Below are 21,899 nucleotides of genomic sequence, written 5' to 3' on the forward strand. Positions count from 1 at the left end.
GTCTACAACCACCCGTGTAGAGACATCATAGGGAGATATTTAGGCTGATTAACAACACCTTCAGACTATTTGATTGTATAGTTGCAGTCACTGTGTTGACTCTAGTAATATATGATACCTTAATTAACTTTTTGTATGATATAATTGAGTTCATTTTTTTATTAGCTGAATCAAAGAGTGAATGGGTCACTGGGGAAATACGCTTTTCATGCGCTAGTATCCGATCTAGTGCCTTTAGTTAACTGTTTTCAATTAAGTTGAGGAAGAACTTCTTGTCTTATGCAATGTGCAAATTCCCACAGCAGTTTACATGTTATGTACAAGTTATGTATATGTATTACCTTTCATGTAATGACGACATTGTATTCGATATTGTGTAATGCTTTGATTTTAGCTACATTGCTTCATAGACTGATGGATTATATAAATACTACATTATGACAAGCGGTAATCTAAAAAACGCCGCCCTGGCTAAACGCCCGGACAATCGCTCCGGGTAAACAGTTGGATAAAGCATCAATACATCTATCGTCGTATACTGTTATTCTGATACATTTTACTATTCAGGCGAATTAAAACATTATTGTTTATAATTTTAAATGAGCTAGTAAGCACTAAATTTGCTTGTTGAACGACTACATATTTTGTTTATGTATGTTTTGATCAAGTTAAAGATAATTGCGCGCTGACATAGGAAGTCTACTTTTTTGAATATTATCAAAAAAAAGTCGCAAAACCAAGTCAAGTATATCTACTTCATGGAACTAAAGTTGCGTGAATTCCAGATCCACCCACAAAACGTATAGTTGTTTCACTGACTATTCGTGAGAACAGAACTATTGTGATTGAACATGAGTTAAATTATATATCCAACAGTTAAAGTTACCGTCATTAAGTGTTTGTCAGAGTTGAGGTATCACTGATACTGTTGATGAGTGGGACTTAATTATGACAACCAAAGTTGGAATAAACCCTTTTTTGTAAATTATATTATATTTACTGAATGAATTGTTCCCGTGAAACCTAGACACGCGTCTGATGTGAGCATGACACCCATAAAATTCTACTTACACAGATATTTGCATTAGTGATTATTGTCTGATTGCATTCGTTCATTGGTCTTACATACTGTCATAGTTTAGTAGTGCGCTCTGACTTTGAGGATTCTAGCTGCTGGTAGACAACACACTCACATAGTGAGTAAAGTAAATCAAACCGCCATACATTTACCCATGTGCCACAAGATGTCTGTTTAGTCGACGTTAGTCACAAATATCATGAATATATGGCATAGAGTGTTTATAATAGAATTCTTTTATGCAAACTCATAAATCGTGCATACATAGTAAATATTGCTAAGAATAAATATAAATAGTCTTCACTATACTCTCATTTCCAATAAATATTCATTTATTCAATCAATAATCATGAACCGGAAAGAGCAGTTTTGTCACAGTAAATAATAGAAATTCATTGCAAACTATATCAAGCTGGTAACAACTGAGATGTCGTTATCCTAATGTACGCCGAAAAACGGAAATATAAACTTTTGAAAACAAAAGCAAAGAGTGTTGGACTACATTATATTTGACAAAAGAAAACTAATTTTAACTGAGCTGATGATATATATTAACGTTTGTAAGCTGCTGTACTACTGAGTTGACTAACTCCAAACTATTACTCTGCCTAACCCACTAGGGTTGAAGGGATTGTTTTCTGTTCTATTCTTTGTACTGCATGTCTTCACCATACTCTAATTACATTATATAAGTTGCTGCATTATTCAATAATAATGGATGAGTCAGATGTGTCCATTTTTAGACTGCACTAAAAGAAAGTTAATTATTGAAAATGACCGTAAATAGTGTGACATGTACGGTCTTGATTACATGTTTGGCGGTCTCTGTTTTCCATCTACCATGATGTTTGCAAAATCTATAGTTTGCCCAAAATCCCACTTTCATTGTCCCATCTCTGTCAAAATTTTAGATTGAATCACTTTTATTCCGATATGATTATGCTATATAATACATTGTTTATAGTACATGGTGGGAGTGTCCTTTTTATTTTTTTGAGTGGATATTATATAACACAATGTTCACTCATGAACCTCGTCACTGAGCTCAAACTTTATCATCAGTAATTCGCGAGTGTCTGGGTGTCCTCATCCGGAATAAACTTATTATATATAAATAAACAAAATATTTCTGATCTAGTTTGAATATAGAATATTAAATGCCTTAGTTTTGTTTTAAAAAATCACCAGTACACGAGAAAAGTGTCCATAGTGAAACCAGTGAATCATTTGTTCACTAATGTTAGGTGTAAATTAACTAAGCATTCGTTTTTGTTTTTTTTTGTTGTTTTTTTTTTCTTTGTCACAGCTCCCGGAACATCGATTGTGGCGTTCTGGCCCAGCTAAACGTGCACGCCTAGAGCAATCACCTATTTTTTTGGATATAGTAATATGTCGAATGTTATAACAAGATGACAAGGTGATTGACGGAGTTTATAAACTACTTATCATCATTAACTGAATTGAGAGGAAATGCCTCTGGCTTAACGCATCTTTTTTTTCAATTATACCGAATTAACCATACGTTGTAAACTCGTTGTCAGTTGTTAGGGTAAGTGTCAGTTGCACTGCAAAGTAATTAATTTGGTTTTGACATACATTTAAGTGTAAGAATTTGAAACTAGCTTAGCGGACATTACTAAATTGAATGCCAGTGCTTGAAAAGGTTCATTTCTACAGTCTGTCATCCACTCTTAGATGTATCTGCTAAAGTTAAATACTTTCTTACACGTTTAACCATTATGTAGTTTTAAAAGTTGTATACTTAGCGTTAACTTGTTTGGAATCTTCTATCATTTTGAAAGCTTCTTCCATATGTCAGTACGTGTCTACTCACCTAAGTACCTGAATTTACGTACACCCACGCTATCACCATATAAATTCCATTTTCAATGTTTAATTGAGTAGTAATCACATTCAGCTAATACAATACGAAAAAGTCTATCAAGCTACAATATATTACTACAGTCAATACAGTGACTGCAAATATATAATCAATATAGTCCGAAGGTGTTTGTTGTTAATCAGCTTAAATACGTGGGTGGTTGTAGACATAGTCCAAGTTATTTGTTAATGTATCAGAGCTCATTTAATAACCCCGTAGCTTAATGTTGACTTCATCAAACTATTCAAACAAATAGGCGTTGGCATATACTATATGTGGTTTCTCGACAACTATATTATCTGTGTTGTGAATACAACAATTGCGATTTAAAATTTGTTGTTGTTATTGTTGACTACATGTTGGCTCGTCCGCTAACCCTTCGTTCAGCATTTACTAGGAAAGTCCCGTTTTAGTTCCAAGCAGACTGATAAGCTGTGTGTATACATGCGGTTTGTGATTAGAAGTAACATGTAATTTACTATATGTACATGAATCAGGTGCAAATTCTGTAGTTCATTGACCCATTCATGTGTTGTCAAGTACACTGTGTCAATGTATAACCCACAACGGCGCTAGAGAAACACACCTAAAACTTGCCAAATGTCAAATGCGCAGTTTTACTTCGTTAAAGTACTGTAACTCTGTTGCTTGCGGTATTGACAGACATTTTTAGGGTATCGGTTCTAGGAAACGTCCTCAGTCCCGCGGGTCATTAACTGCCGATAAATCCGTAGCCGCACTTTAACCATCAATTATATTGACATATAGTGGTGCTTTCAATAACATCATGTAGTTTGAACATATCGTGGCCATGGCGTGTCAAGACTCGGGAAAGAAACACAAACTTCGCACCAAAAAAATCAGACTATCATTATGTATTTATTTTTGGGGGGAATACATCAGTTAAGAATATTGCTTAAAATAAAATAATCAGTTCCAGTCACATCTAGGGGTCTGAATTCGCGTATGTAATTATAGGTAATTATAAACAGCACGTAGTAGAACTTCAGACGGGTTGTTCATCATTCTCAATGTTTGCGAGCAAGCGATGATTGTGCAGTCGAAAATTCTCAGGTCTATTTTAACAAAATAATGAGCGACCGAGAGCGGAAATAATAACTCCACTTGTCCCCCCATGGTGATGCGTGCCTTGCTGTGACATCGTTTTCTCATGTTTTTTTCTCTTATCAACTCTGTTTGAGTAGAGCGAGTTTAAACGATGAAGAATTACAGTTATAAGTAAGACAAAAAGAAAGATGTTTATTAAATTTATCTAACTCGAATATGTTGATCAAATGTTGATCATTGTGGTGCATTCGCAATGAATACGATATCACCGGCTGTTTGCTTTTTAATGCAATGCCATCTACGTATATCAATATACAAACATATTAGAAGCGAGTAGTACACTATAGTAAATCAAGTGTTAATGTATTACAACTTACTGAACTATGTGTCTTTTGTAGCGGCGCGACGTCCCCAGTAGTCTCTCCTAGACAAAATAAATACAACTAAGACAATCCCAAATCCCAAGATCCTGGGATGAGATTTCTCACAAGAGTTGGAAATTTTTTATTTCACACAAGCCGCAGACCCAGGTCACGTGACACATTTTTACTTTGATAAAAAAACACAAAGACTAGGATCGAGTGTCTGACAGACACGCTGCTTATTGTGATCGTAGAAACGAAACGAAACGGGATACAGTTATGAATATTTTACGTGTAGGACACTTGTTTTGCTGATTACAGATTTCCGATTATCTGTAATTAGCGAAACGAGCCATTTACGAATTAAAATATTGTTATTTTCGGCAAATATTTTGTAAATATTGTGTGTATAAAACCCATTTACTCTGATTACAATTTATTAATTATTATGTTTGTCATCCCGTTTCGTTTCGTTTCTTCGATTACTTTCTAAACTAGATTTCCGTAATTTATGCTTGAGCTATTTTATCTATAATTTTGATCATGAATACTCCCAAATTAATCATTATGCAGGTCCTGTGTATAGTCGAGCGGAGCGACGTCACTGAACGTTCTATGTGGCTAAAGCCCGATTCAATTTATATGGGCTCTGCGCGAGCTACTGTGGAACACAAGTCGAAGAGGTAACTGTGTGACTAGTCTCGTACCTTTAAAGTTAGTAAAAGTTATCTTCTAAGTGAATTACAGTTCCCACTTCTATGCTCTCCACATCACATTCCAATCACTCATTCGTCTGCCCCACGTATGGAACAATAATTCAATCGTTCACTCATACTGACTTTGAATATTGCGATTAACGTATGCAATTTATATTATGATGGCAAGTTTTATTACTTTATCGTATACTCGGCCATATTTTGTATTATTATACTAAGGGTCGTGTTTCCCCTCGATCATACAGTAAAATTTGACTCCATAATTGTCGAGTCGTCAAATACTATGCGGCATAAACTATTTATTTGAAAACACTACGAACGTTAACAACTCGATCACGGTGTGAATTCGATGTCCAAACAGAAATTACGGCAGTTTACGTAAAATTTAACTGCACAATATTCCGTATCACATTTCGAGTGTTATAACTATGTGTAACGACTTTTACCCCGACATTCCATTGCACCAGGAACACCCAGACATTCAAAAGTTATTTTGTATCCGATCAGAAACTCCCTAAATTATTACGATAATTATCGACTAAACGTCATAGTTCTTCATTCAATTATGAAGCGTTACATGAACTCCGATCAGAGCGCGCCTAGTGCTAGCTAGTAGTGTACTCATTTAGTAATATTTGTTCTACAGCACAGATAGACCGTGAAATCGTGTAAGATGAAAAGGTTATTACACGACAACCCAGTGATATCACGTCGTTTCACCTTTGGTATTTTTCGCTTCACCGAGATCATTGGTACATATAACGCAATATCACCGGGATGTCGTGTAATAATGACTAGTTATTATATTGAATATACTCGGGCGTGGTGTTTGTTCATTAGTTGTATGCCATAGTTTTTAATTAATACATGCTAAATAAATGTCTTTCAAATTTGAGATTAAAGTTGACACAAACAATGTTGTTGTGTCTAGATGTTGACTAATGCATTCGTCATCAAAGCGAGCATAGTGCCGACCGATTAAAAACTAACAATTCTCTTACTTTTAATATTTAACGTAAGAAAATACTATAAATTACAACGTTACATTTGCTTCCATGCTGTTTTTTTTTTATTTGGAGCCCTGTAGGGGAAACTGTTTTACAACGAGAGCGAGATAGATCGATCTCAGTATAAGCGAAGCGAAGAGTCGTGAACACACCACATCGAATCACGTGTTCCAAATATGAAACTATACTTTGATTTCAACATGCAGCCGATTGTCGTTCTTTTGATTCTAATTCCTTGCAGTGTTTACACTAACATCATTCATGTAGATTTCGAAGAAACACGAGAAGAATGGCCATGGGAATTCGATCCTCCAGCAAGACCAGCGCCACCTGACTTGGAAAGCCCTGATAAAAAAACTTACGAAGACGACGGTGACGATGATGACTTATATGAATTCCGCAGAGATGTTCACAGTAAGTTGATTGATTATTTACTCAGTATTTGGGGTGTAATTCTCCAGCCCATTGCTACAAATAACAAGTTCCATAGTATCAAAATGGATTACGCGTATATATACCCATTTCATGTCTGTTCTTGTCAAATGATTCCAATCGCTTGGTCACGAGACAGCAATAGGTACGCTGCTCAGAATACCCAGTCTGCTCAGAAAAAGTGAAAACTGAAAAGTTGATAGAACAAACATTCAATATAATGATTGTCATGTTTGTTGTTGACATTTAGTTACGGTTCTGCTATCTAATTCCTGAATTTCCTTTCCAGAAGGTATGTGTTATCCTGGTTAAAGCAGTGTCATATAATTGCATGTTATGTACACTGCGATCTTCGTAGACTTACACCATTGTGGCTAATGTACAATGCGTTAGGTGCACAGCTATTCTATGTATTATATTTTTGATTTGATGATTTGGTTCATTTCAGTTAGTCAATTAATTTAGTACCTCATACCCATCAACTCATAGACTAAGTACAGAATTATTTATAAACATTATCGCATTCCCATCCCATATACAAATGTTTTCGACGCTGAAAAAACGATCTGAAAGAAATTTGTTTGGAATTTTTAAATAAAGTCAATAGCAAAATGAGATATTGACTATGTTCATATTGATTATCGAATAGCCTGGACTGCGTCAACAATCATTCTTATAAATGGCATTTTTTTACTAGCATGCTGCAGTTGCTATACTGATATATTTGAATGGTAGTATGTGATTCATTAATAAACTTCGCTGTATGGTTTTAGTGTCACGGTTTATTAGCTCTAATAATTAAATTGTGAGCACGCAGCACTACTGAGCAATACTGCATGTTTTCTCCAGTAATAACTGTGAACGTCGCCTTTATAATGTGTATCGGTAACAACAACAATGAAACTGATCGTGACATATTGTAGAACGGTCAGCAGTAGAGACAGAAAACATCGTGTGCTTTCCTTTTGAAGGTGTTAGTTTATCGACTATCCACATCATGTTTCTGGAACGTTCTATAGTACTGGAGATCTTTTTGTCGACTCCACATTTAATGATGATTCTTTGGCAGTTTTATAGAGAAAACTATCTGGAAAAATAGTTTTCGTTGTTAATATCGATAATCAAGAAATGTGAAACAAAAACAAAAACTGTTCAGATCAAACGTGTTGTCATTTTGCTTTCTGTTGATCATAAAGCATAATAGCATCTGGTTATAATGTATCGCTTGGTGAATCGAATACTGTAATATATATCATGTCACTGAGAAAACAACAGGAAAACGTCAGTATAACAGTTGCTCATGTGGTAACATAATATAAATTGATGCAATCGTCCAGGCGTACATGCGGTGTGCACGTCTTTTACACAAGAATGAACGATACGTCGATACGTCGTAACTTATAGCATCACAGTTATGAAAACAATTGGTTACATATTCCGATTGGCAGTACTGAGTTCTTTATTTCAATTATAATACATGAAGAAAATTGAATATATGTACAATGGTAACTTACACACATACCAGCAATCTCGTTCGCGTGATCGTGAATTGGTCGTTAATACTGCCCTGCTACCGTGTGATACTAGGGCTGATCGTGGTATCAAATTATCAATGATAATGCGACGTTTCAGTAGCTGGAAGCGCGCGTTAGTATAATAAGTTACATTTCAAAGGTATGTAATTTCGTTTCGTGGATTCACAAGGTAAAATAAAAGGTTGATGTACTATAATATTTGTTATAAGATATACCTTCTGTGTTTTAACAGTCATAGACGCATCAGTGTGAAATATTAACATATACATTAGTGACACTTACCAAGTTTATCGAACTAACTGCATTTTTTCCAAACTTTCAATACAGAACGCGAAATTCAATCTAGTACGTGTTTATTATGTAGAAAAAACTTTTTTCTGTCAATACATACAAGTTTATGATTCGCTGTTGTAGTCCCGGTAGTTTTGAGCGCAAGCGACATTTGTCAAATTGATTGCACCCTGTTAGAACGGGTTCTTCTTTTGTTCATTTCACTTTATAATTTATTCTCGATTAAACGCTTCGTTATTACTTTCTCCTCTAAAGGAAGATCTACTTATGACTACGGCGATGTTCTTCACAAGTCGATTCAGTTCTACGAAGCGCAGAAATCAGGTGCACTTCCAGCCGATCATCGCTTACCCTGGAGAAATGATTCAGCTCTTTACGATAGTGGATTGAATGGCGAAGATTTAACTGGAGGTTTTTATGATGGTAAATGAACAACTCTTCGAATCTATTTTTATTTTCATTCTAGTACATGAAACACCGAGATGCACAACTCATGTGTATAACGAGATGCATGGAACCCATATTTTAAAAAATAAGACAATATAAAAAATATTCTCTCATTCTCGTTATATAACATTTTCTTAATATATCAAACAGATTGAAGAGATGTCTGGAATTAATAACAAAACGGACGCATTTCTATTTGTTAAAATCTTTTTAAATCACATTCGTTCCATTGAATAGTCGTTTTTGAAATGGCCGTTTTCACCTTTCCCATGTATCAACTGCGCACAGAAACATGTCGATATATTTGTGAAACGGTTATGGCTAGATGGGAGGACCGATCATTTGCGAGATTTGAAGATTATTTCAAGGGGTATTAGCATATTTTCGAGCCCAGGAAAAACCGAATCGTTCACAGACGGCATGCTTTCTATTCAACGCAACGCGATGAGATGAAAGGTCTCGATAGTCTCGAACAATGATTGACAGGTTTTTTTTTCTGCACAGCGGGCGACCATGTTAAGTTTGGTTTTCCGATGGCCTACACAACTACAGTTTTGACATGGGGATTGCTGCGTTACAAAGATGCATATGAAGCCGCTGGTGAGCTGGAAAACATGTACAATATAATCAAATGGGCCACTGATTATTTCATCAAAGCTCACCCTACTCCAAATGAGCTGTATATGCAGGTAATATTTTGCTGCCAATATATGTTAGTTGCCGTGTACTTCCCAGTATCGTCTCGGATTTAAACTTCCATGTTGCGATAGAGGTTGCGCTATTGTCGCTCGATATTTTGCGTTTGAAATGTATTTGCGTTCATCATGCACAAACAATATGTATATGCATAATTAATGTCCTTAGGTCGGAGATGGAAGAATTGATCACTCATACTGGATCCGACCCGAAGATATGACAATGGAACGACCGCCATTCATCGTAAATTCATCGAACCCTGGTTCTGATGTAGCTGGTGAGACAGCGGCTGCATTCGCGGCTGCGTCCATAGTATTCCAGGAAGTAGGTACTGTTGAGAATTTTTTTTTTATATTCTGTGTTAGTTAATGCAGTATACATTTATAAATGATTAACCTGATTAACCAGTACACCTATTTTGCGATTTGTGTGTATGATCCTCAAACAGTGTTGTTTTCTTTTCTTCTCTACAGATCTAGCTTATTCAACTGAGCTATTGGCCCATGCCCTTGATCTCTATAGTCTGGCAAACAATTATCGTGGTGCATACACCTCCAGCTACTATGCGTAAGTACAGATTGCAATAGGTGATTTTCCGTACAATTGCGAGATCTCGCGAGATGCATGAAAGACGCGCGTCGAACGTCTGCCGCAAACATCGAACGATTTGATTTTGAACTAGAATTTCTTTATTTTGCAGCTTACATTGACCGGCCGATCTTCGACAGAGGAATATTGCTTCCGAATACCCTCACTTAATCGAAATTGCCTATCATCAAATGTGGACAGCACATTATTAAGCATGGGAATGTCCCCGAAATACTTTCGCGTTTGTCGAATCCCACGCTATGTTTGACGCGACTACGACGCTATGACCTTTGTTTGTCCTGTTTTTACGTTCGATTTCACGCATAACGCGTGATTCTCGCAGTGAACGGAAAATGGTCTATTGGTAAACATTAGACTGATATTAATGGCAATGAATGTTATTAGGTGTATGTACGTTAACGTTCGTCGTTGCCTGCTGATTTGAATATGCTGGATGTTATGGCAATACCAGCTACTGAAACTGTGTCGTTTATGTGTGGATGTATTGTGAATTGCTCTCAAGTAATATTTTACTTCTCCAATTGTATATTTTTGAATAATAACCAGTGGCCAAAACCTGCCAAACAAACCTCTGACATCAAGGCAGATCGTTTCATTAATAACAGTCACCTATTCACCACAGCTCGTCGAACTATGGAGATGAACTGGCCTGGGCATCTGCCTGGATATATTATGCTACAGGGAATCTGACGTGGAAAGCAGAAGCCGAGAGCATGTATACAACTTACATCGATTCAGTGGGCAACCCATGGTCGTTTTCCTGGGGAACCAAGAATGCCGGTGTCGCTGTAAGTTATAAACATGACATAAACATTCATTTCGTAGTATCATGCTGTATGGATAATATAACATATTAGAACATTTACTTATGTGGCATTGTTGTACGGGTCTCCGATTTCACATCCAGCATCATAATTTGGCAGGTTAATGCTTAATTTAAAACATCGTTACTATTTGATGCATAGTTTCTTAGAGAAAACGCATGGATGAACCAACATAGAAAATCCTACAAAATGGCGACGTATAGGAACATAATATATAATGGCTCCACAAATCACACATCTATTCTATGTATACCCGACACAAAAATTAGTAGTTTGGGAGAGTTAAACTGTTTTTACATCGCATTTTACTGATTTGCAAGAAAGCTTAGTGTTAGACAAGAAATAGTTGCTTGTGACCAAAATACAATATAGGGTTGGTCATTATTTCAATGAAGTAGTGTAAGTTTTTAATCGGATAACAAAATGCAGAACAAGAAAGTGGATGATAATCTTCTTGTAGAAAAACATGACATTGGCCTGTATATATCTAAACGCCCTAAGTGAAACTGCTGTACAAAATTTACACAATTTCGTTGATAATATTTACCAGTTTCGTAGATATATATATCTGTACAGGAATATCACAGCCTTTCCGATGATCTGTTTCTTCCATAACAATTTCAACAGCGATCATCATATCATATGTCTTATGCCAGTGTACCGTTTTCATTTACAACACAATCACAGAAAATAACAGTTACTGTGTAACTGATAATAACGTCATTGCATTATTTCACATCATATTTCAACGACAGCTGCTCATGTTCGAGATTACTCAAAACACTACCTATTCCAAGAAGTTGAAGAGTTTTGTCAATGGATGGTTACCAGAGAATGAGTTCCCGCACACGCCTTTGGGTCTTGCTTTTCGTAGCGAATGGGGTTCTCTGCGATACGCAGGTAATAACTGAATGTACACCCTGTGCCACAGTGCCCAATATATTACGTTGACAATTTTGTCACTTTTGTTAAAATTAGCACCGGGCAAGGGGTGTTAATTATTTAACATCTCTTTTTGTGTGTAATATGGAGGTGTAGATATATCATAGATATTTTGAATTCATACCATCAATTTGCTTTTTACATATTGATTTATATATATTTAATCACTGAACTGTTCTACATATTTACTAGTGTTTACAGTGTAACTAACTTTTCTGACAATCACTTTAATATCGTATAGTTCAGAGAGCATTTTATCTCAAACATAAACTGTATTTAGTTCGAAGCGATGTAACGGGCGTCATTCATTTAAAGACCCACTTTTCATATTTCAGCGGCCACTGGCATGTTAGCTCTTTTCGCATCCGACAGTGGTATACGAGCTACAAGGTTCAAAGACTGGGGAAAACAACAGATAGATTACATGCTGGGTAACAGTGGCAGGAGTTTTGTTGTTGGGTTTGGAGTTAACTCTCCTCAATCCCCCCACCACAGAGCAAGGTACTGAACAGATTTTGTAGATGTAACGCGTAAACGAAATCATCACAAGACTTTCACTTTCCAAAATTCCGAATTACCTCCTGAGTTTGTAAAAAAAAAACAAGCGCAATAGAAATAGAGAATAGTGCTAGTGAAACGATATGCAAATTAACATGGAAACTACCTAAAAATAGAAAATGAACCACTACACCATCTTAGTAGTTGAATAGTCAATCAAAATGATTCACAGTGTAATACTGCATGCGACATTTTCGTTCAGTTTAGCATGAATTGATCACAAACTGGGCCAGGAGCAATGACAAAATAAATCGTTTTATTTTTAAATCAAATAAGTGACTTCGCTTAACACATCATCATCTGCTGTCTCCTTAGCTCATGTACGGAGGAAGTTTTTGGGAGTACTGCTCTGAACTCGCCGAATGTGAACCCTCATTTGTTGGTAGGGGCACTGGTCGGTGGGCCTGACAGCCAAGATAACTACGTTGACAACAGAAAAGACTACGTAAAGAATGAAGTTGCATGTGATTACAACGCAGCTTTTCAATCAGCCGTGGCAGGTACGTAAGTCATCACTAGTATTTAAGTGATGGGTGGAAATTAAATTACATCGTCGAGCGGTTTACTTGTATCCCGCCCATTACCCGGTATTTTAGCTCTGGATAAATTATTCCGCTTTGAATTCTTTATCTCGCGTACGTTTATTTACTTACATATAAACAATAACAGACTTTTTCTTTCATTTCAGCACTGTTGCATATGGAACTAACTACGGTTTAACACGTATTGAAATCCATACTAAATAACAATTATAAATTATTATATCTCAATATCATAACATTATTTTGAAGCCAACTATAGAATTAAACGACGTATAGTCTAGAAAATTGAATCACGTGTTTGATTTTGTTTAGTATATAATTCTAATAATATCTCTACTCTCTTGTTTCACGGTCCTCAAGAAGCACTGAACACTGTTTCCACATCTATTGTTTTCATCAATGTCGATATTTTGATATTATTTGTGAGTTTTTAAAAAAGAAGTTCTACTAGACGTTGTCCTGTATATGCATGATATCTGTTATCAACGTTGACATGGATTAAATGATTGTAATGACAGTCTTGAATTCGGCATATCAGAAAGCCTCTCATATAAATTGCGCCCTCATACCACAGCTACAACTCCGATGACTTCTCGCTAGAGGTCGCAATTTATGCACAACTACTCGTACGATGAGTTCAATTTTAAAATGAATCAATATATACGTAAATATACTAAAGCTAATACAAAAAGCAGGGGTTTATTGTATACAGTAAATATAACAAATTACATCATAGTTTACACTTTCGACTCACGAGCGTATAGCTAACATAACTGAAGAGCAACGAAGAAAAAAAACAATAAACAGACAACTGATAGTCGAACGAGCGAGAGATTGGTATAGGGATCTCAAGTTATGCAGACAGGTGAGTCGATAATTCGGTATTTGTCAACATTGGCTTAACAAAGTCCGAGTGACGCAATGGCCTTAATTATTACTGTTTTTGAAATATTGAAAAAAAAAGGAACAACAAAGTTTCATTTCAGTAGACCTCAAACCAGGTTAAGAATGGATTGAAATTTTGAGGTCATTGTGGTCAGTTCTTGGTGGAGCGCGCTGTAATATTTTTAATATAAATGTCAAATAGTTTATCAAGAGATCATTTATATTGTTTTTTACTGTGAGTAAAATGTTTGGAGCAAGTATATGTATTGTCTTATTACTGTAACAAAACAACTCGGAATTGTACAAAGTGTGCCGAAATTTTGCGGGGTATTTTCATCCTATCATATAAGGAAATGCAAATTTCAAATATGCAATGATTACGCGCGTAAGCGTCCTTTAATGATGAAAACAAACATGGCTGCCACCAGAGTTTGATCGGACTCGACACAAATAAGTTTGCTGATTCTGTTCCAAACATTTTGGATTTCGACATTTCCATGGTGTATCCTTTGAAGGAAAAGATGTATGCGCGTCGGTCGATACTCCAGCTGTACTGTCTTCGTGCATACTTTGAGGTATTCTCGTAATAACCTCGTAGTATTATACTACAGGTAAATAAGTGTATTGGCGTGGCCCACAGTGGGAAGTATAGGGGTCTCTCAAACTAGAGATAGTCTAGTCGTGATACTACGTTACCAACCATCCGATAGTTTGTAAATAAACGTTACCTCTAGGGAACTCTGACCATTAACCTATGTCTCCAGTTACTTGTTATTTAGTCTAATGCTCCTGCAACATTGACGTTTTCAAAGATGAGTACATCGTAAGAAACTAGACACTTCCTCCCGGGGCGATAGTTTTGTCACGTACATCCACCTATATGTTCATCAAAATCCGCTCTGTCCCACACTTTATTGTAGTCAGTTGATTGTGGTAAAACAATAAAATAAATGTTTCTCTGATTTATTTGTGACATTTGCTCCTTTGCCTTTTGTAACAGACCATTCTGTTATCAGGTACGACGGGGTGTAGGTTTCGGTTCAGGCTTCCAACTACAACCCCAAGTCTCCAAGGAAGTATTCCAAGCTGTTATATAATCATTGAGATAAAAAATATGAAGCTGTACAAAAAAAATTACCCACTGAAGGGTGGATTTATTTCTTGTGACCATGTCATTGTAGGTACAACAATCATTTCTCATTCAAGTGTATATATTTGATTTGTTATGGTAATTTGAAAGTAATATAGTGGTGTGTTATGCTTCATTCCGTGTCAGGCAGGGGCGTCGATCATGGGGGGACAGGGGGGAAACGTCCCCCCCCCCACTTTCTGAAGGGTGGGGGACACAATATCAACTGTCCCCTCCACTTTCCTGACTTACCCAAATATCATTAATAGGCTTATATCAAAGCATGCGTTTGTGTAAGGCATTTGGTTCTGTGTACATGTACTGTATTCTTAATGATCAAGAATGAAAATCCCCAAGTATGCACCAAATCACTTCATTTTGGTTGCATTTTTCAAAAGATTTCTACCTTCTGAGTGGGACACATCCCTCTTCGGGGTTACACACCTATATTCCGACACCCCTATGTTCCGACATCCCTATAGACACCCCAATGTTCCGACATTCCTATATTCCGACAACCCTATGTTGAGATGCTAATAGGTTCTGACACCTACGAAATTTTAGAAACGTTTTTGACATTTCATTGCGTTTTTATCTCTTTACTATAAGAAAAAATATCATTAATCTTCTTCAAATATTATTCTACGCTCACCTTTTGTAACACAATGTTACATTTCCTTACATTAAAAAATAACTATGCCGGATTATAATACTTGCCACTCTTCTGGCCATGGGCTTTTATGGAGGTGTTTTTGTGATCATCGTCGGCAATATTCTCAGACGCGATGTATCCTATCAAGCTTCAGACGCAAAATATATATTTTTTTTTTAATTATTGCCAAACGTTCAGATCAACAATAAACTATGTACCTGACAGTCTTCATATGGACCCCTGACAACTTGTACTCGGGGAGACATAAATTACATTGTTTAGTGCTTTTATGTTCGACGATCATCCAATAAATTCGGAGCCGGCCAGAATGTGCCATATTTTCAATGGAAATATGTACGCTAGTGGTCGGAAGCCAAAATTAGATAAATACCCCTTCCCATGGTAGAACAAAGCAACAAATCAGGGTAAATATGTTAGCTTTAAAAAACTAAAAACAGCGTCAAATAAAAAGTGAATTTTATGGGATTAACCTTATACAAAGATATAATTACGTAATAGCCTGTCACATATTGAATAGGTATACCTCAGACAAATACCATCATGTTATATATCGAATTAAAGCTATATTGGTGTAGCGTACAAGTATTACGTTGGATATTACATCGTATAATCCATTACTTATTGACATTATGAATTCATTAACTTTATTATACGTTATTATACGTTAATTAGTCATGACATATTCATGTATTTGAAAATAAGTCTTTTTATGCTTTCTCAATATTTTATTTACTTATTTATTTATTTATTCAAGAGAACGCTATTACACTGCCAAGAAATTACATATAGATACAAATGGAATTCAAATAGATGGTGTGACGTTGCCTGACCTAAGATTTACATAAGTAAATTAAACATATGTAGCAAAGAAGTTTGGGTAATTTACACAAACGTAAAATACAAAATCGACGACTGCACAATGGAGCGAATAGGCAGTTTCAAATACATATGCAGAACACGAAGGATATTGACAAAGAAATAATGTAAAGTATAAATACGGGATGTACATGTTTTGGTAGATATAAGGATAAGTATTTAAATTGTGTATTATACCAACTGTAATTTATGAATGTTAGTTAATTCAGACAGGACTAAAAACAAATTATTTCCTAGTATGAAAAACAACCCCACAAATACTGATATCAAAGCTAAATACAAGCAATATCGAAACATTCTTACAAAACTGTTAAAATTGGCAACAAAAACGTTATTTTAAATATAAATTTATTTCCGCAAATGGGAATACGAGTAAGATTTGGATAACAATTAACAGCATTTTAAATAAATGCAATAATATGACCACCCCTCAAAGTCTTAAATCACGTGATACTCCCGATAAAGTTTTGACAGGAAGTTACGATATTGCAAATGAATTCAATAATTTCTTTACAAATATTGGCCCTGAGCTAGCTAGAAAAATTCACCCATCTGTAAATTTTAATCACTATCTCACAGGGAATTTTCCGTCGTCTTTTTTCCTCCAAGCAGTCACAGAACGGGATATTATGAAATTTATTTACCGATTAGACCCCAACAAAGCATGATCATGATCATGTGCATCCTAAACTTGTAATTGATGCTGTAAAGTATATTTATAAACCTCTGGCGCACATTCTGAACTGTTCTATAGCTCAAGGTGTTTTTCCTGACTCTCTCAAACTCGCCACAATCACACCAGTATATAAAAAGGGATCTGCCCTGGATGTCGGCAATTATAGGCCCATATCTATTCTACCCGTATTCAGTAAAATATTTGATTCAGCTGTAAATCATCAGCTACTTGGTTTCCTAAATAAGTTCAACATACTCTTGTCCTCACAATATGGTTTTCGGAAAAAATACCGTACCGCCCTTGCCCTAGTTGACCTTGTTTCTGATATCACTGCCAACATGGACAACGGTTTTGTTACATTTGGGGTATTCATTGACTTAAAAAAGGCATTCGATACTATTGACCACAATATTCTCCTTAAAAAACTGGCTTATTATGGGATAAGGGGTCTCCCGCTTCCATGGTTCCGAAGCTACCTAACTAATAGACACCAAACAGTAAACATTGACGGAACTGCATCCACACCCAGACAGATTCAATACGGGGTGCCCCAGGGATCAATATTAGGGCCTTTACTTTTTCTTCTCTACATAAATGATATTAACCACTCTACTGATGCTTTTAATTTCCGCCTCCTTGCGGATGACACTAATTTATTTAAATTCCTGCAAACTAACTCTATTGATCTTTCTAATATTAATAATGATTTTGAAAATGTTGTACAGTGGTGCAATGCTAATACATTAACAATTAATGTAGAAAAAACAAACTATATGATCCTAAAAACCCCGCAAAGAAAAGTAAAAGTGGAGGGACAGCTCGCAATCAATGATACGTTGATAGAGGGCGTGTCTAAAGCCACTTATCTGGGAGTAACCATTGACCCATGCCTAAATTGGAATTCTCATATTGAAAAAATTGTGAAAACCATTAGTCCCAAAGTGGGCATTATATCTCGCATTCGTCACTATGTTCCCAGATCAATTCTCATCCTACTATACAACACACTTATTCTCCCACACTTAATGTACTGGATTGAAATCTGGGGAAACACATACCCAACACTTCTTGAACCAGTTCTGCTCTTACAAAAAAAAGTTGTGCGCCTTATCACCTTCTCGCACTTTAAAGAACATTCTGCTCCTCTTTTTATCCAATTACGCATACTTGATATTCACAAACTTTGTAGTATGTTAATGATTACCCACATTGCTATCCCACAAGTTCAGTGTCTAGCGGTAACTTGTCAATTCCTGTTGCTCAACTTACTGTTTCACAACATAATTTTAAATTTGCTGCAGTAAGACACTGGAATTCACTTCCAGACTCCCTAAAAAACATCACCAACAGAAACAAATTTAAATATGAAATGAAACATTATTTGCTTTGTTAAATTCCTCGATTATCTCCCATATCCCTAATTTTTTTTTCTTTTCTTCTGCATAAAAGTTCGTTGTACCAGCAGTTCGATTATATTATTATTACACATAATTTTTTAGTCATATTTATATCTAAATCATATAGATTACCTTTTAATTTTCGTTATGTAAATAGTAATTTTCCTTTCCTTTACCAGTAAATTGTAAATATCTACTTGACAGTCTGGGCCATGGACTGGACTAGTCCATAAGAACTATTTCCATGGTCCACGCCGGAATTACTACTATTGTATTTTGTTTATGAGTTCTGTTATAATGGTCATTCTGGTGAAATAAAATAAATAAATAAATAAATAAGTGTAGCATATGGGAATATTTTCAGAATAAAGAGGAATATCAGAACAATGCAATGGAACAACGAAGAATAGAATAGAACAGTGCTTTCTGACTTCCTTAAGGAAATCTGTCTAATATGGACCTTAACCTTGAACGATGAATTATGCATCAAATTTGCAGGTAATATAAATTTGTGCAATATCCTCGCATTAGAGGAAGCCGGCCTATTGTACATTTGAATTATCGGATAAATATCTGATAATTCTCGATGTTTTAGATTGATATTAGACAGGGTCTACAGCTAGGTGGTGTTTAATTATTTTAAACATGGAATTCTCTGAGACCTATCAAAGTCTTAGATTGATAGGAAAACGTATAACGTGTGGAGGTAAACAAGAAATGTTGGCCGAAAACACACAATATAGGAATGGAAAGAGATAGTGTGAAACCTTTGTATTTTTTTTGGCAATCTCAAAATCTTATGCAAACACTACGGAATGCTAAATGCAGTGCCTATTCATCTCTCGCATAATAAATAAATAAATAAATGATTTTAATTAATATGTAGATAAACTTGGAAAGGTGCTACCGGATGTAAACGGCAACCTTGCAATTCCGCGACTGATGAATATCGAAGTACAATTTTCACAAAAAAGGTAAAATAGTTCTCCGATAATTATCGATCTAAAACTTCAATAGTTAGGCAATCGGAGGATTTACGGTTGGAACCACATCCAACAGACACGGATATTGTCAAATAATTGTCGACAGGCCCGTGGCCAGCACCTTTTAATAGGGGGTTCGAAAACAACAATAATATGTTTTATGTGAATTTTAGAATATTCATAAAGTGTCATTAAACTTGAATTGTTATATTCTCGGTTTTAAATTCAATTGGTTTACTTTGTGTTACGTTGGTAAGTTATTTCACATAACATCTTTGAACTATTTTACCATTTTAGAGAAAGGAGCCATTCCCCACCCACAGACAAACACATCCACACTCTAGATCCACTACGACAAAATGTTGTACACAAGAAAGACAAGACTGTACGTATCTTAGCATTATTGTCTAAGCATTTTAAGGTAGAATGCTACTCACGAGTTTTTTTGCTCTTCGCAAATGTTAGCGCACATAAAAGTGACACGATTTCATGTCGAAATCTGTCTAAAATTATTCATTTTAGTATTAGTCGATTTTGTATTATGTAATTTTATTTCTGTACAGGGCCTCAGCCCATTGTACAAAATGTAATGGGTAGAAAAGTGCATAGCACGTTTAAAAAAACAATACAACATCCATGTAAACTCATGGTACTAAGTTAAGCTAGATTCATATTCATCTCGTCCCTTGAAAACTTTAAAAAGATACAGAGCTAGTTAGTCCCTGTTCGGACGAAGTCCGAAAACGGGGACTTATAATTCGGTCTCCGTCCGTCCGTGCGTCCGTGCGTCCGTCTAGAGTCATATCTCAGAATCCCTTTGACCGATTCCGTTTATTCTTTGCATGTGCCTAGTACTTTATGTGGGACATATGCACGTGCAGTGGTTTAGCGATTCGATTCAAAATGGCCGACTGGCAGCCATCTAGTTTTTTAAAAATGTTGTATTTTGGACATGCTTTGTCAGTTTTCATTCAAACTTGGTACATAGATTATACATGTTAGGATACATGTCCATGACGATTTATTTCGCAATTGGATCAAAGATGGTCGATTTGTAGGCATGTTGTTTGTTTTTTTATGCGGTATCTTGGACGTGCTCTGTCAGTTTTCATTCAAATTTGGCACATACATATACTTTATACGTGTTAGGATGCATGTCCATGACAATTTGTTTCAAAATCTGGTCAAGGATGACAGCCATCTGACTTTTTGGCCTTACTACTTTATTTCCACAATTTATGTACCATTTTCATTGTATTTGTCACATACATCATACGTATCAGTGTGTTTCATAATCAGATCAAAGATAGCAGAATAACGGCTGTTTTTATTTTTGGCCATATTACTACTACACGGAACACGTGTTTTGATGTAAATAAACAATCTGTTGTATACGCCACTTGGAACTCAAGTTTCAAGGACACGCTCGCGACAACCCCTCCGCTTTAATATGACGAGCACAAAGAGAACTTTCACAAATTCAACGGGAACTGTGTCATTTTCAATGACTTGTTGATATATAGTGTGACAGTTTGTGTAGCGACGAAGTAAGCCCAGACTGTCAGTGTTATTGACAAAAGATCAGCCCTTATATCATTATAAAATGGACATATAAAAACAAAGTGAATGTCATTTTCCACCATGCTAAATTCAAATGTATCATTGCAAAAACTAAAAATTTAGTGATCTAACTGTATTTTTGTGTGTCTGCCTAATTCAACATTATGTTTATAGCCAAAACAGCGAAAACTCGTCAGTATATATTTTAAATGCTTGCCAATAAATCTCCCATGTTATAATACTACTTTGATTTTTCCGAAAGTATACAGCCTGGATGATTGTGAAATTGAGGCATGCCATTCTTGCTGACAACATTTTTTTTATTCTTTGAGTAAATATCTCTAAGAAATTTACAGTATCTCCAACTTGTTTTTCAAACCAGACAATGCCGAAACCAGATTTGAACAGACGATTTTTATGTGGATTTCCCAAGTAAGTCTGCCGGTCTTGTCTAATCGTTTAAGCATGATATAAAATTTTTTGGGGTTCCAGCTATTTTATACTTCAAGTAATTTTAACCAATATGAGATACAACGCTTGAAATAACCACATCATAATGGCAGCCTTCCACATTCGTTCAACATCGCTACATTGTTGTACAACGCTATAAGTAGATATCTGCAAAATGTTGTCTGTACCCTCTCGATTTCCGAATTTTGGTACCCCCATATCGCTACCATAAGAACTGACCGACACAATTATTGCATCAAACAAATTAAATGCACTCACCA

Source organism: Saccoglossus kowalevskii, chromosome 16 (assembly GCF_978046115.1).
Source record: "Saccoglossus kowalevskii chromosome 16, keSacKowa6.1, whole genome shotgun sequence".
Taxonomy (NCBI): Eukaryota; Metazoa; Hemichordata; class Enteropneusta; family Harrimaniidae; genus Saccoglossus; species Saccoglossus kowalevskii.